This window comes from Mirounga leonina, unplaced genomic scaffold (genome assembly GCF_011800145.1).
Source record: "Mirounga leonina isolate KUSES-001 unplaced genomic scaffold, KU_Mleo_1.0 Mir_224, whole genome shotgun sequence".
NCBI classification, from domain to species: Eukaryota; Metazoa; Chordata; class Mammalia; order Carnivora; family Phocidae; genus Mirounga; species Mirounga leonina.
The window spans coordinates 1917535-1928588 of record NW_023270615.1 but is presented as its reverse complement, the minus strand read 5'-3'; the positions used below and the strand labels follow the sequence as shown (position 1 = coordinate 1928588).

General features: G+C 39.8%; 1 long non-coding RNA gene across 1 annotated transcript; it reads right to left on the bottom strand.

The window, feature by feature from the left end:
- Positions 1 to 3858: 3858 nt before the first annotated feature.
- Positions 3859 to 10783, bottom strand: LOC118026264. The gene is made up of 3 exons (XR_004683509.1): positions 9597 to 10783; positions 7010 to 7091; positions 3859 to 4891 (listed from the first exon to the last, which is right to left on the bottom strand). It is a non-coding gene; the product is annotated as an uncharacterized LOC118026264 (long non-coding RNA).
- Positions 10784 to 11054: the final 271 nt, after the last annotated feature.

Here is an 11054-nt window from a genome sequence, read left to right as displayed (position 1 = left end):
GCTAGGTATTAGCCTTAAGTTGTGTCCAAGAATCATCCTACTTGGCCAATCTTGAATGTGCACTTCTTCTTTAAGCATATAAGGAAAACACTATGCTTTTTCTCATTTCTCACTTCAGAGGGACTCTCCCAAGTTCACACTGAAGAAATGGTAAATGGTAAGTCTCACTGTATTGCTTGGGCAAATCTTCATAAAAAAGGTCCTTTTTTGAGCTGGTCCTGGAAGAAGCCTGTTGGAAACTGTCAGAAGTTTCTAAAATACACACAGTACAAAGCCTTAAGAATGTTTATGTCATAGTTAGGGAGTTAAAAAACTTGTAAAAGTAAAAATTGGGGAAAACGAAATCGCATTACAAGACAACAAGATATATCCAAGACATGCCTAAATAGTTGGCAAGTGCTTGGTATAGATAACTCAGGCTATGAGATTAGAAAAGGAGGATGCCTCCATGAGATGGGGTGGGCTTCAGCAGAATGTTGAATTCTGTGAACATCACATACACAAAAAGAAGGAGCAGCAGTAGAAGTAAAGAAGAAACAACACGGAAGTGGGCAATGATCAGGAGCTCTCTTGCAGAGCGAGAGGAATCTTCAAAAATGTGTTGGTCCTTTGATATCATCACCTTGGAGGAGATGCACATAATTTAGTAATTTGTAAATTGGTGATCCATAAACAACTACCCCAATGCTGACTGTAATCTTCTGTTTTCAGTGGCTGCCACTCATTTCTATTCATTAGTTCCTCTTCTGTGAGCTTGTTGTACATCCGTAATTCCACAAGACAGAGGGGATTTGGGGTACCTGGATGGCTCAGTCAGGCAAGCATCAGACTCTTGGTTTTGGCTCAGGTCATGATCCCAGGATCATGAGATCGAGCCCTACATCGGGCTCCCCACTCAGCAGGGAGTCTACTTGAGATTCTCTCTCTCCTTCTCCCTTTGCCCCTCCCCCTGCTTGCTCTCACTCTCTCTAAAATAAATAAATAAAATTTAAAAAATAAAATAAAATAAAGACAGGGGGACTCTTTGGTGAATGGGCAGGTAGTGGAAAGATGGAGGGAACCAGTTGGATATTCCCACTAATGAGTCATTGTTTTGCTGTTAAGCAGAGAAAAGATGTTAGGATCTGTTGATGGCTTTAAGCTTTCTATCTATGCTAAGTTCATTTTCTATTTTCTAAGTAGTTTCTTTGACAGCTCTGTAGCAATAAAATTAGGGGAGACATCACTGTGATAATCAAAAGCTTTTTGGTTCTTATTGCTTGGTATTGCAGCTCCTCCCATAGCAATATACAATGCAGAAGGTGGAGGTGTTCTGGAATCTGAAATTATCCTGCTCTCAGTGATAGACAAGAACAAGCTGTGTAATATTTGATAAATCAAAAATCACTTGTGAATAAGCAAAGCCTAAATACACATATACGTAAACCACAAATAATTAAATACGTGGAAAATTTGGAAAAGGTGTTGGGGAACAGGATAAAGCAAGTATTTGATTTTATTCTAAGTTTACAGGAACCTTAATTTCTAAGAGTTTTTTCTCCCTTGCAGGTCCTGTTGACATGTTCTCAGAGTTTGAAAAAGAAATGTATAGGTGAATAGAGTCCACAGGCATTTGCTTAGGGCTGTTTCAGATAACCTGCACTGTGTCCTCCCAAGATCCTTCTGTGATCATAAGCGATCATCATTTTGATGATTGTTGATGAATAAAAGGAAGTTGTAGAACAATTAGTATATAAGACCATAAAAAATAAAGATGAGAAAGAAAGCTGTGTATATGAATGGATGGATGGATCTGTCTATCCATCTTCCTTTTTTTTTTTTTAAAGATTTTATTTATTTGAGAGAGAGAACACGAGTAGGGGGAGGGGCAGAGGGATAAGCAGACTCCCCGCTGAGCGGGCAGCCCAATGCAGGACTCCATGCGGGGCTTGATCCCAGGACTCTGAGATCATGACATGAGCAGAAGTCAGACGCTTAACCGACTGAGCCACCCAGCCGCCCCTATCTATGCATCTTTCTATCTGTCATTTATCTATCTATCCATGCATAGAACTAATCTGGAAGAATACACACCTAATTGGAAATAGTGGTTAATTCAGGAGAGAGAACTTGCTAGGGGTGGAGCAGTGGTGATGAAGAAAGATGACACACATTACATATTTTTGTACTGCTTGAATTGCCTGCAATTAATTACTTTTGAATTTTAAATACGCCACACAAAGAAAAGAGAGTAAGTAAATAAATCACCAGCTGGGATCTAAAATACAAAAGCAAGTTGCTTAAAATGATAGCATAATGTTTTTTTTTTGCAATGATAAATTAACTGCTTTGATCTCACCATGATGTGTTTATAAAAGCTTATGAGAAAAAATAACAAATGTGCTCAGTTGTAACAATGTCTTCAATGCAGAATATCTTATTGCCTGGAAATAACTTGGAAAGAAAAGAAGATAAACTACCAAGATGGTGCTACAGAACAGAAAGACCTGGGACCAAGCTGTAACATCACTGTAAACATAGCATCCGGGGTGATAGAAACCAAACAGAACAAGAGCAAAAAGACCCCTATGTGTTTGAGAGGATACTGATTGCATAATTTTTAAATGTAAATTTAACCTAGTAGACATTTGTGATGATTATCCAGTGCTATGGACTGAATTGGCCCCCCTGTAAATCCCCGTGTTGAAGCCCTAACCTCCAGTGTGCTGGCATTTGGAGATGGGCATTTGAGGAGGTAATTAAGGTTCAATGAGGTCATGAGGGCAGGGCGGTAATCCAATAGGACTGGTGTCCTTCTAAGAAGAGAAAGAGACACCAGGAGGGTATTTGTACGGAGACAAGGCCATCTGCAAGCCAGGAGGAAAGGTCTCAGAAGCCAACCCTGCTGGCAACTCCATCTGGGATGTCCAGCCTCCAGAACACAGAGAAAACACATTTCAGCTGTTTAAGCTACCTAGTCTGTGATACTCTGTTACGTAGTGGAAGCCAATACACTCACTATATCGCTTTCAGATGAGGGGAGGGGTTACAGAAATGAACAAGGCAGGGGCTCTGCCCTCTAGGACTGAGGCACAGTAGTGCATGAATAAGAACACGACTCTGGAGCTATACTGTGCCGTGTGACCTTGAGCAAGTTACTTAACCTCTCTGAAAGACAATATTAGTATGCAGGGATGTTATAAGGCTCATGAGGATTAATTATAAAGAACCTAGAACAATGTCTGGCACACAATAAACACAATTTAAGTACTTGTTAAATAGATGAGAGTGTTGTCCACTGGAAAAGAGGATATGAGATAAAAAATATGATGAATAAGGGGAGTCTGGGTGGCTCGGTTGAGCATCTGACTCTTGGTTTCAGCTCAGGTCATGGTCTCGGGGCCCTGGGATCAAGCTCCGCATGGGGCTCCATGCTCAGCATGGAGTCTGTTTGTCCCTCTCCCTCTGCTCCTCCACCCCCCCCTTTTCTCTCTCTCTTGAATGAATAAATAAAATCTGGGAGACGAATCATGAGAGACTATGGACTCTGAGAAACAAACTGAGGGTTCTAGAGGGGAGGGGGGGGAGGATGGGTTAGCCTGGTGATGGGTATTAAGGAGGGCACGTTCTGCATGGAGCACTGGGTGTTATATGCAAACAATGAATCACGGAACACTACTTCAAAAACTAATGATGTAATGTATGGTGATTAACTTAATAAAAAAATAAAAAAATCTTTAAAAATATATGAATAACTTTAAAAAATAATGACTTGCTTATAATTTTCATTTAATACTCCAGAGAAATTTATGTATTCCTTAAAAATATTATGGGAGTACCTCTCTTAATGTAAATCCAAACTATAATGCTAAAGAGAAAATTAATAATGTTTAAATATTTGTTTATTAATTGTGACAAATATATTATACTCCTGTATGATATTACTAATAAGAGAAATTTGGTGTGGGGTATATGCGAACTCTCTGTGCATTGTAATAATTCTGTAAATCTAAAACTATTCTAAAATAAAAATTTGTTTTTAAAAAGGAAGATAAATCAAGGGATAAGTATTTGCTGAAATATGGACCATTAAATGATAAATTTAGGAGCTGAGCCATAGTAACCTTTGACTCACCCCTGTCTATTTTACAGATGAGGGTTGATTTAAATCAACCTTTACACATACCTTATTTTCAAGGTCAAATTCATATAGGAAACAAAAGGGGGCAGAAAAAGAAGAGCACTAACCTAGTTGATAGGAGGCACCACATTGAATTTTAGTTCTGCCTGGAACCAGAGTGTGACCTTGACACATCAGTGACAGTTCTGGGCCTTCCATTCTCCATTGGCCACTTTGGGCTCTAACAGTCTTGATTGTCAACTTTACGTGCATCTACTTCACAAAGTAAGGCAGCTCCAGGGAGCAGACTCTAACCTGATACTCTCTCCAAGCCTTTAGAAAAAGAACTGCATGCAGTTTATGCGCCCATTTTTGAGTGTGTGTGAGTGGACTGTGAATCAACTAGACAATTATTTTTTAAAAAAGACTCAACATTCAGGGTTAGGTTTTCAGGGCGTATACTATCCAACTAATCATTCAGATTTGGACAGGAGTAACTGTGGACCAACCCTGACACTAAAATATTTACAGAAAACTTGCAAGGGAAAGATGACATTCTAAATAAGTGCATGCTCTGACACGTTGTTAACAGATAAAATCTGATGCAGAGAAAGAGGGGCCTGGAATGTTTCTACAATGGTAACTGAACAAGAAAGATTAGGAGCTAAGGCAAAAAGTTTTCAAGCCAAAAAGAAGAACACTTTTAAAGGCTTTCAAGTAATGGAGCCCGACGCCAACTAATGTTGCAGAAATGCCATCACCAGTAATCCACGGACTGTCACTGAGAGCCACCTGTTGAGGAAGAATAATGATGGCTATTCAGTCAACAAATTCAGGGAGAAATTCAATTGCCCCAAAGCGCTTTTCAATTCCACTACTGGTTGTCATGAACAAATTGTCATTCATATTATAATGTTTACTGTAAAAGTCATATTTTCCTTTTGTGAGATACTATCAAAACACATATTCAGTAGTAACATATATATGAAAAGTCAATGCTATGATTTCTTTTCCACACAAGTAAGTCATATTCTCATGTTAGCAAATTATTATTATTATTTTATTTATTTTTTTATCTTTTTAAGGAGAGAGTGCAAGCAGGGGGGGGGGCACCTGGGGAGGCAGACGGAGAGAGAGAATCTTTTTTTTTTTTCCATTTTTTTTATTATTATGTTATGTTAATCACCATATATTACATCATTAGTTTTTGATGTAGTGTTCCATGATTCATTATTTGCGTATAACACCCAGTGCTCCATGCAGAACGTACCCTCTTTAATACCCATCACCAGGCTAACCCATCCTCCCATCCCCCTCCCCTCTAGAACCCTCAGTTTGTTTTTCAGAGTCCATCGTCGAGAGCGAGAATCTTAAGCAGGCTCCACCCCCAGCACAGAGCCTGAGGCGGGGCAAGATCTCAGGATGCTGAGATCATGACCTCAGCCAAAATCAAGAGTCTGTCACTTAACCAACTGAGTCACCCAGGCACCCCTGTTAGCAAATTATTAAATGCATAAAAGGCCCGGATCCTTCATGTCCTGTATATAATCATTTGATTTAATGTGATGGCATATTGATGTGCAATGAAGCTTATTTTTCTTTTAACCATTTTTAACATCATTGATTGAGAGAAAAGTTCAGGAAAATGAACAGCCTCTACGCTGGCTCTGAGCTTGATATTATTTACAAGATCTGTGTTGGAAATAGTGAAAACTAAGGGCCCTGATTGCTCTCTTAATACCATCAAGTAGCCATTTCAGGAGTCAATCCCTTGGGGTACATAGATGTGGGCACAGTATTTATATTCTGGAAGACAATGATGCATTCTAGGCAGAGGAGAAGGGATTCTCTTCTGCATACTTTCTACCTGGAAATGCACTTCATCAAGTAGAAGAAGGCTGGATGTTGCTAGTGTTTTTTTTTAATAGAAGCAAACTCTACTGATATGAGGACTGAAGCATGACAAGTTATGTGAGAATCTGTCCTTCCAGAGCTCTCATAAGGTAGACACTGCTGTCAACAACCAATAACATGGCTGAAGCTGCAAATACTTAGCACATTTGATCAATATGTATAAGCAATCAGCTGAATAACATTTATTTATTTACTTACTTATTGTTTATTATTTCCTCAACTGGACCAATTTCTAATGACTTTATTCTAGTTCAGGACTACCACAATGCACAACTTCAGGGGGCACTATTCACATTTTATTTAATTATAACTTATTGTAGGTAACATGCATGATGCCCTCTGAATTGTACAGCATTGTGTCCCTGCTACAATTCATAAAAATGCACAATGGAAAATGTATATCAATAAATCTGAAGTTATTGATATCTTTTGCTTTTAGTAAATTAGACTTTCAAAAGCCGTACCATTTTTGAAAGAGAGATCCTCTCTTGGATGTTTTCCTTCAGTTTGGTTCCTTTTCCTTCCCAGCATTCCTTTCTCTGGGACAAAGGCTGTTCCCCCACTCTGAGCTATGTTAGTGATGCTGTCAATCACCAGCCGTTACAGTAGTGGGCATGGCATCCAGGCCTGACCAGTCATGGCCCGGCATTACCTGGTTGATAGTGATTGGCCCAGGGGTAAGCACGTGATACTAGCAGGGCCAATCAGAGTTCTTCCATAAGATTTGCTATGTGGATGTAGAGCTGTGAGGATGTAAGCCTGGGAACATTCACCGCCCTTTTTCCCCATGGGAGGGAAATCCCAAAATGTAAAATTAGAGAGATCAAAGCCATGGAGAGAAAAGAAGAGTGTGTAGTGCAGACAAATATTTCTCAGAACATCTACTTGAGTCTCTTGATTTACCTCTGATCTCCCAGTTATGTGTGCAAATAACCATTTATTCCTCAATGTACACTGAATTGAGCTTGTCACTCACATTCAAAGGAGCCTACTTACCAGAACCATGGCTGCAAGTTTTTTATTCCTCTCAGGATACCTCTCCAAGTTGAGTCAATTTAAAGCCACATAGTTCTACATCCTCTCTCAGAAAAAGAAAAAGAAAAGTTTTAAACAACAGATCTCTTGGTGCTATTAACGCACTTGACCCATGATATTCAGGCAATGTTTCCAGGCAACACTTGAGATTAGTAAAAATATATAGCAAATAAATAAGCAGAATTTTAAAAATATCTTCTTCATTATGAAACCTTTCAGAGCACTGTTACTGAGGATGACATGAGGGACCCTGCTTTCACTATCACCAAGTGTTACCAAATCTTCCCACCTGGCCACATTAAGCATGTGGAATTCATCACACCTTTTTACTAGGGTATAAATTCTTTCTCACATCAAGTGCATGACTAGAGAAAAAGTTAAGATGTGAACCTTAGTTCTAATACTAGTTCAGTCAATAACTTATTGGATGAACATGGACAAACTATGAAACTTCCTGAGCTTCAGTTTCCTAATTGTCAAAATTGAGACATTAAAAAGATCTTTGTGTTTAGATTTGCTATTTCTTGCATTTGACTGTTTTCTTATCCATCATGTATTTTGATGCCTCACAGTATGCCTGGCACAGAATAGACACTTAACAAATAATTGTTAGGAGAACCAGATGAACTAATGAACATACATTCACCTCATGGGTTGTCATAAAGAATATATAAGATAACCCAAATATATATATACACATATAATAACCCATTATAATACGTAGCACATCATAGTTGCTTATAAATACTAGTTTTCTTCTTCCCTTCCTTCATCTTCCTGGTGTTGAGACACAAACCATTTAGTGTGTCTGATGCTTTGCTCACCATTTGTCACACTAAACCCTCTTTATTCAAAACCTTCCAGAATTCTCCATAAGACACCTTTGATGATAAATCCACTAGCTTCAAATCAGCTTCACTATGTGTGCCATAGCAATGCTCCTGAAAACCTTGCTCTACTTGGAATGTCCCAATGTGTTTCTTCATATTTGATTGTCCTCTCTCCTGATGAGTCTCACTTCCTACAGTGTCTAATACAGTATTTTCATGAAATGGGATAATAGCGATTTTCTGTCTCCAACAAAATTGATCAGTTTGGAGCAAATTGGAGTCCTCCCTTCCTTATGTTACTTTACCTAAGCTAACTTAAAACATAGGCCCCTTTATTTTGGATTGGCTTTCTTCTGCCCATGGAGAGCTAATTCTGAACTCCCTGTTTCACTTGGGGATAAGTCACTTTTTAAACGAGAATAATAATTGCTTAGAATACCATCCAACTTCACAGTTTGGAATGGCTTTTCACATAGATTATTTCACTTAGTCTTCACAACATATTTGTTTAGCATGGTTTTTGGAGTCCAACTGAATTAGTTTGGAATCTTAACTATCAATAGCTGTGTGATTTCAGCTTACTTACTTAACCTCTCTGACTCTCAGTTTCTTCACTTGTAAACTCAAAGAAAACAGAATTATGCTTCTTAGAATGATTGTGGGAGTCTAATGATATACAGAGATCATGTGCCATGGTCAAAATTTAATCAATGGGATGGAAGCCATCTAATAAATGGTAGTTACAATTATTGTCTTATAAACAAGAAAACCAAGGCATAGAGGGCAAAGGAAGCAGTCAGAAGGCTCTGTGTAAAGAGGAATTTTGATCCTAAATGCCATGTTCCAATCTATTTCTCTCCCCTTCCAGCAAAGAAGCCTGCAAAAAGCTTCTTCACACTTTCTTTAATTTGATTGTTTTAACAACCCTAAGAGGTTTATGCAGAAAATTACCCTTTAGCTCTGTGGGGAAGTGCATTTTAATGGATGAGTTTTAACGGCTGTTCCAGCTAAATTGGAAAGGTTGGCCAGCATCACAACCCCAACAAGTAGAGAAGTAGAGCAGAAACGCAAAAGCCTAACGCAGATGTGAACCAAGACGATCTGGCCTAGAGAAGATGAGGCTAATGGCCCTAACTCAGGACAGGGGCATTTACCAGTGACTCAAACTGAAATCGAAACACACCCTCACCTGATACTCAAAAGCAGTTTCCTTATTTTTTCTTATTTTAGTTAATTGTCCAAAAGGGCAAAAAGAGGCCCCAGAAAGAAGCAAAGAAAAATTTTTTCTTACTTCCTCAATCTTCTTTGTGCTCAGGAGGTCAAGTTGCTATTATTATTTTAGAAAGGGTAATATTTAATACAATAGGTAGCATTCACTGAGTGCCTAATTTGTGCTAAACACTGTGAAAGGTATTTTAGCTCTACTTCTTTCAACCATCTTACAGTGTAGTTAGGATTATTCCTTTATTAAAGAAGAGAAAGGGGCGCCTGGGTGGCTCAGGCAGTTAAGCATCTGACTCTTGATTTCAGCTCAGGTCATGATCTCAGGGTCATGAGATCGAGCCCCACGTCGGGCTCTGCACTGGGCATGGAGCCTGCTTGGGATTCTCTCTCTCTTTCTCCCTCTGCCCCTCCCCCCACCTCTCAAAAAGATTAGAAGAGTTTTCTGGTTACGAAGTAGAGTGAGGGTCATGGGTAGAAAAGAATCTCTGGCTCACCCAGCTGGAATCCTTGTCTTCTCTCCCTTCTTCTCCTCTCAGCCAGAGGCATTCATTCATTCGCTTGTTGGTTTATTTATTGATTTAGCACTGCTCTGGAATGAGACAGGTATAGAATTACTAAGAGTTCTGCCTCGAAGTGTGATCGTCATCTTCACTGATGTTTGTGTTCTTATCCAAACAGAACGTCCTCCGTTTCTCCCGGCATCCCAGGTAACTCTTGGTTACTCCTGAAGCCTTCTGCTGAGTGATGGCAGTATCTCCTCCCTTCTCTGATTCTGGGGAGTGTTTCCCAGGGCCACGTGGTCACATTTCCTTCTGAACTGCTGCTCTGGCCTCCCCTCCATGTCTTCTGCTGACTTCTGAACAGCTCTAAGTTTCCCAGGACTTCTCACTCTCTCTCCTTCATGCCCTGAGGCACCCTTATCATAACGCTCTCCTGTGCTTCAGATTTTACTAAAGGTTAGGGATAAAGGTGGTGAGTTATACCTCAGGAAAAGAAACAAACAAAAATTGAGAGCAGACATCACTTGTCTTAAAATCTTTTCCCTTCTCTGCTCTACAGAATCTATTTCAGGCAGATACTCTTCACAGTATGTCAACCACTGTGTTGGCGGGTGGCAGAACCTGTCATTCCTTTATAGACCTTTGTCCCAATTATTTCCCCCAAAGTACCAGAGAAGCCAGGTTAAAAAAATCACTGTTACCTTACTTATCATGCAGAGGAACTGGGCCCCCTTTTTATTTGGTATCTTCCATCCCTGCCAGCCTGGCCCCTCTCTTCCAACCCCAGGAGACACTAAAGGGAAGATACATTTTTCTCTGAGGTGGTTTCTGTTTTGAGCACCAGAGAGAATAAGCTGCTATCAGTTTTCCTCTTTTCTTAATTGCATCTTGTTGTTCCTGCTATAGTTACATGATTTCTTAAACATAAAGCCCAGAAGTCTCATTCCATCATAAAAGCTAACACGGAAATGAATGAGCAGGGAAGAGAGTATCACACAGTATTCTCCCTGAAGGTGGGGAGTATGACTGTCCTGGCATATCTTCATGAGTTCTCATTAATATTCAGGCAGTTGGGGGGCACCTGGGTGGCTCAGTAGGTTAAGCATCCGACTCTTGATTTTGGTTCAGTTCATGATCTCAGGGTTGTGAGACTGAGTCCCCACTGGGCTCTGCACTGGGTGTGGAATCAGCTTGAGATTTTCTGCCTTTCCCTCTACCTCCACCCCTCCCCCTGCTCTCTCCCTCTCTCTCCTCCCCCTCAAATAAATAAATAAATAAAATCTTAAAAAAAAATATTCTCTTTTTCCTTCTCCCTCTGCCCCTCACCCCCCTCTAAAAATATATATTAAGGCAGCTTCAAGGCACTCATGTTGGTTAGCTGTGAAGGAAAAGACGAATCCAGGAAGTTGAGGTGAGCTTATCTTCCATCTTGAAATCTCTATCAATCTTATA